Source organism: Acanthochromis polyacanthus, chromosome 11 (genome assembly GCF_021347895.1).
Source record: "Acanthochromis polyacanthus isolate Apoly-LR-REF ecotype Palm Island chromosome 11, KAUST_Apoly_ChrSc, whole genome shotgun sequence".
Classification (NCBI taxonomy): Eukaryota; Metazoa; Chordata; class Actinopteri; family Pomacentridae; genus Acanthochromis; species Acanthochromis polyacanthus.
Genome location: NC_067123.1, coordinates 27,008,580 through 27,014,579, shown reverse-complemented (window position 1 = coordinate 27,014,579; position 6,000 = coordinate 27,008,580). Strand labels below are relative to the sequence as shown.

At 44.3% G+C, this 6,000-nt stretch overlaps 1 protein-coding gene across 1 annotated transcript in view; it reads left to right on the top strand.

Annotated features, from left to right (window-relative positions):
• Positions 1-646: 646 nt before the first annotated feature.
• The window catches only part of col8a2 (collagen, type VIII, alpha 2), a 58,170-nt gene continuing 52,816 nt past the window's right edge, over positions 647-6,000 (top strand). Inside the window, 1 exon segment of the mRNA XM_022194343.2 lies at positions 647-1,490. The gene's annotated coding sequence lies outside the window, so the exon portion shown is untranslated.

Genomic DNA, 6,000 nt, shown 5'->3' with positions numbered 1-6,000 from the left:
TTATCCATTTTGATGAGAATTTATGCATTTTCCCAGCAAATACTTGGCATGTTTTAAATGCAAGGTCTATGTGATACTTGTAATACATCTTGTAGCAATGAATAGATGGGCTGTGGTAGCGAAATGTGAAACGATGTAATTTACTGCTGCGCTATGGTGATTAAGCCCAAGAGAGTGGTATCATGTAATGATTATACACAAACTGTACAAGGTTTTAGACGACAACACAATGCCTCTTTATGTATTACACTTATCCAGTGTTATGTCATGCATAGAGATTGTTAATTAGCTATAGGAGCTACGAGACAGGTAAAGAGAGAAGGGGGAATTTTGTGGGAGGCTTTAGGATTTAAACCTCTGAGGTGCTTTCATTGCCAGTATGTACAGGTTGAGCCTCATCTGATGAGGTGATGTGTGAACATGATGGAAAAGCCAATGGATAAAGCACAGGGTGGTTTCTCAGAGTTGAGGAGAGGAGAGCAGAAAGAGGCAGGACAGGAGCAAGAGACGCCTCCGAATTCCCCTCTTCTCGTCTCTTTTCATTCCCCAGCCTTGTCTTCATCCTACCCCACCCCTCTCTGTGCGGCTGCTACCCCACCCCATCCTGCTCACTGCCCTCCTTCTTCATTGCAGTCAGCCACAGACACTTGTTTTTTGTATGAAGGGGGTTAACCCAATGAACAATCCTGTCTGTCTTTCCCAAAATAAGTCAGTAGGAGAGGGATCGGCGAGTAAGCCAGGGAGATTGGAGCAGCGAGGTGCACAGCCCCTGGTTATAAGTCCTGGGAGTGGGAGCTCAACCTGCTTGGACCCACAGCCTTTAGCTCCAAATACACTGCCTTGCTGCCTGCCTGCCTGCCTGCCTGACTGACCTGACTGACTGACTGACTGAGTTTCACTCCACTGTTACTCACTCTCTCTCCCTCTCTGTCCTTCTCCCTTGCTCCTTCCCTCCTACTTTCCACCCTGGAGAGCGAGAGCGCAGATTGGGAAGGTGCTCCTCAGACCTGCATCTGGACAGCTTGAAGACGGCACAGAGAAGATTTTTTCCCTCTTCTCTCACTTGCGCTTTCATCCCCTCTCTCACTTTCAACATCTCTGCCAAAAAGCACGTGGATGGACTTTTTTTGGGGTTTTTTTTGTTTTGCTGGAGAAAAATAGAAGTTGAACTGACAATTTTCTTCACCTGCATTAGTAAATAACATATTTTTTTAACTTTTCTTTTTGGTTGTTTTTTTTTTTTTTGTTCCCTGCACTTGTGAGCAGCACTGGACCAATTCAGGGTACCAGCTCTTTGCCCAGGAGGACACCACTCCTCAATTTTGGCTGCATGTTCACTGAATATCTGATGCCATCGCATCCCATGGGAGACACGCGTGGCTGAAGCCAGGAGGGAGGTAGAAGAGAGAGAGACCCACCTGAAGCGCACACCTACTGCTGCCCTTTACCCATCGCACCCCACTGCCCCTCAACGCTCTGAGGAGAGAAAGGTAAGCCCGACCTGCCCTCACCTCTCCTCTGGCTCTGTCAGCATCCTCATGTTCCTGTCATCTCTTGCCTTTTCATTTTTATCATATGTGCCTGAGGTAAACTTGGCCAAAAGAAATAGAAGGAGAGAACAGGAAAAGAAAAAAGAAAACATTTAAAAAACAGATTTAATATCTTAGTCATGAGACCTGCATAATTCTCCTCAGTCCTAAGCTAGTGCACAGAGTACCGACTTGCAGATTAAAGAGAACCGGTACAGTTTGTTCAACAAATCTCCTGCACAGAAACTGTATGGACTCTGATTATAATAGTAAAGCTGTGGCTGTGCAACTTCTATTGATCTGCTCCCGACTTTAGCTGTAAACAGAAGGAAATCTGTCTCCAATGACGGTAGTGATAGCTAGGTTCTACTTTGTATCTGGGAATTTCAGGTCATGGCTAAGACTTTATTGATGCATCCATACATCTAGGACTTTTAGCGATGATGTTGAAGTGGGCGTGGTGCTGATCGCGAGTGTGTGTCGAGGTGGGGCAGCGTGGTTGCAGGATATGTACAACTGGTTATCGACTTAACAGGAGTCTCACCCATGTGGATAGATCTAGTGCTTTTATGCAATTTAACGGCAACGTCTTCTCTTCTCTTCTCTTCTCTTCTCTTCTCTTCTCTTCTCTTCTCTTCTCTTCTCTTCTCTTCTCTTCTCTTCTCTTCTCTTCTCTTCTCTTCTCTTCTCTTCTCTTCGTCCTCCAGTTGCTTCACTCTGTCCATCCACTGTGACGCTTCTGGCAAGCGACACTGCATTCCATTGTAACGACATCCCTCCATCACAAACAGAAAGAGTACGGATAGCTGTGACTCTCAGTCCTCAGGCATCCCTGCATGACAAAATAACAGGGAGAGATAAAGAAAATGAGCAAAAAAAAAGTCAAAGAAAAGGAGCAAGAAGAGCTCATTGGCTAAGCTAAAAAACAAACAAAAAAAACCATCCAGAATATATAGTAGATTCCAAAACTCATGCTTTCCTTCAGAGGTACATTTTTGATCACATGTGTTTTAGTGCACCAGCAGCAGGCTTTTCTAGTGAAGGAAGGAGAGAGGTAGAGAAAGAGAGGTGTAGAGTGAGAGCAAGAGAAGGAGACAAGGGGGGAGAGAGTCTGGAAAAGACAGTGGTCTGGAGTTCTGAAATCCAAAAACATTTGGCAGCATCTTTCTATCTCACTGGCTTATGGCAAGAAGAGTACCTGTGTGTGTTTGTGTGTGTGTTGGTGCACGTGCAGCCCCACATGCATGCCCCTAGGTGACTGAACCTTGGTGAGCATTAAACTGTGTTACACAACCTTCAAGGGATACACACCAAAGCGTGAACTCTCCTCCCTGACAGTGAGGTACAACGGGAGTTCTCAGGTCTGCCGAGCTGCTGGTGCGCAGCAGCGTCTGCTTTGCTGTTTAAAGTTGCTCATAAAGTTCAGGGCCTCTTATGCAGATTTAGTGGTTTTAGTCAGCTTCCCACTCTCTCAATTGTTTCGATTAGGACCTATAGGTGAAAAGATTTATATGTCTTCTCTTTGCTCCTCTCTAGAATTGCTGTCCTTTTTTTTTTGGCATGTTCTTCCAGCGTCTGGCACACGGGTGATGGCAACCTTGTGGTGTAACCATAGCAACCGCGTGTAACTTTCCCTGATTTGTGTCCTCTGGTGGGTGGCAACTGGTCAGTAATTGGCTGGCTTGTGGTTACAAGCAGCTCAAGTGTATGTTTGTGTGTGCAGCGCAGTATTTAACCACAATTACCAGGCTCCAACCAGCTGCCCATTCAGGCCTTTGATACGAAGTGTCAAAGCGTGACCGAGCATACACAAACAGCAGCCACGCTGGATACACAGCAGCACACGCAGCATACTTTATGCCCTGTGCAATGCAAACACCTACATGGATGTAACACTCCTCATAGACATATTTCAAACAGATGAACATAGTCGCACTCTCAGTGTTGCCAAACTGCCTGCTTATATAGTGCTGGGCTCCTCATACCCCACTGCTTTAACTTTAAAGTCCAAAATGTGTTGAGGTTGACACTTTTTAGACTCCAAACTCAACATTGGCTCCTTTTCTCATGTCCAGGTGATGGAGTGAGGTCGTATTTGTAGATCTGCACATCTTTTGTTGGGTTTTTACTCTCATTAGATCAACACCACATGGATACTGAGTGAAAAGAAAAGAGTACTTGGATTTCTCAGGCATAAAATAAATGTCTCCTGTCTTAGTCAGGCTCCTGTTGTATTTCTGAATGTCTTGCTTGAAAATGACAGGGAGTGTGTAAAAAGACAGACAAACAAAAAGTGATTTTAGTTCAACTATGACTGCTGTGATGCCCTCTCTGTATCACCTTCTCACAGGTTTGTAAAATAGTGTACAATTTGTGACCACAAGGGGGCAGAATAGCAGGCAGATCAATGCAATAGACATGCACAAGCACATGTAGATATGAGGATACCTGTGTTTGCCTTGGTGCATGTTCAAGTGGATGGTTATTGTGGATTATTTAGTCTTTTTACAACTAGATTTATCAGAAAATCCTCTGCACACAATATTCAAAGTGGTGTTCTGGACTTATGTTACCACTGATCATGATTTATTTACATGTTCTTCGACTTTAAAGGCTTAGAGCTGTCGTCACTTTCCAAGCAGGCTTAGCTAGAAATCTCTCAATCTCTCTCTTATCTGCAGCCTTGTTAAAAGATGCAAAAACACTTGTAGCAAAACGTTTGTGTATCAGTTGCATGCACTACGATGTGCTCGCTCACAGTCGTCTCGGTGCGTGGTTGTGTGTGCTTTTGCACGTGTGTTTTTGTTTGAGTGGGCGAGCACATGTGCCTCTATTACTTTCAGTGCTAGCAGGAAATGAAGGGGAATGCCACTCATTCTCAAGCAAAAGCAGTGAACGCCCACCTACTTCTTTACTGTACTGGAACCACAAAACACCTTCACAGTCCCCAAACACACACACACACACACACACACACACACACACACACACACACACACACACACACACACACACACACACACACACACACACACACACACACACAGGCAAATTTGTTTCATTAGAACTTTTTGTTTCATAGGTACAGACAGAGGCAAGAAAGTGAAAACAGGAAACCCCTTCCCGGTCTTCTCCAGTAAACAGTGTGTTTTCGTAAAGCTCTCTGTTTTTTCGCTGGAAGCTGTAATTACAGCCACGCACAAATGCTGCATGTGCACATGCACTTTTCAGCACGTATTATAAGGAATGCTAACTGGTGCCACTGATATACTGAATGAAGAATTGCAGTGAAGGGCTTTGGAAACAAAATACAGGTCCTGGTCTTAATCAGAGCCTGGACCGTAACCTTCAAGATTAATAGGCTGGATTTGTTTTCTGCTAAAAGGGGATCAGGAAAAAGACAGGCACAGTGAAAGACATAAACATATTTTTGCATGTAGATGCATAAAGATGAGAATCTTGTCTCCTTTGACTTCCTTTTTCCTGGTGTGTGTATACTACCTAAGCTTGTTTGCACATCAGCAGTAGCCATGTTGGCCTGGACACACCACTGATATATGAGGGAAGTCATTCAGCTATACGACAGATTGTGAATCTGCACAAACATACGACCCTCCAGAGTGAATGGAACAGCATGTTAATAATCAGGTCCTTATTGAAGGACATTGTTTTGGCTCTCAGCTCTGCATGAGCTGCAGGACAGAAAAAGGAAGAGAGAAAAAAAAAGCTGTAGAGGATTTTCTAAGATTCTGATTCTCTTTTATGCGGATTACAATATTGGCAGCTTTGCTTATTTATTTCTCTCTTCATATCATTCTCTGATTCATTTGCCTGTTTCCCTTTATCTCTCTTTATCAGTCTCCCACTTGCTCTTTCATTCTCTCATAACAGTGTCTGGACCAAAGGAAGTTTTTCCATTGGGCTGGCAGCAACAGGGGGACGGAGAAAGAGAGACAGGGAGAGCGAGCAGTAGGGAGGCTTGGCAGACGCCCCTTGTTATTTTTCCTCCGCCTCCCATTGACTCTGTCAGCAGTGGTTCACTCTTATAAAGGCCAAGCTCAGAGTGGTTTGACAACATCCCCTTTTCAGCTATCAGAAGGAACTTATCACATGCGCACGTTGTTGACAGAAGCAGGGGGAAACTGGTGGTGGAGGTAGTGGGGGTCATCATTGCATTGCCACATTTTCCCCTTTATAGCATTTCCTCTTCTTGAATTTGTTCCTGTTGTCCCTGCTTCTCTCCTTCTTTTCCTAATTTCCAGCATTTTTTTTTTTTTTTTTTTTACTGGTGTCAACTACACATTCTCTTGACTCAAACCCCAACTCTTTACTAGGCTCATACTAAAACCCCTTGCGGTAAAGCAGCCTTTTCCTTCAACGCCAAACATTGCTTTTAGTCAGTGAGGCCTGAACACATATTGAGCAATGCTTCCTGGAGTCAGTTCTATATTTTTCCAATGGTGCGTCTGAC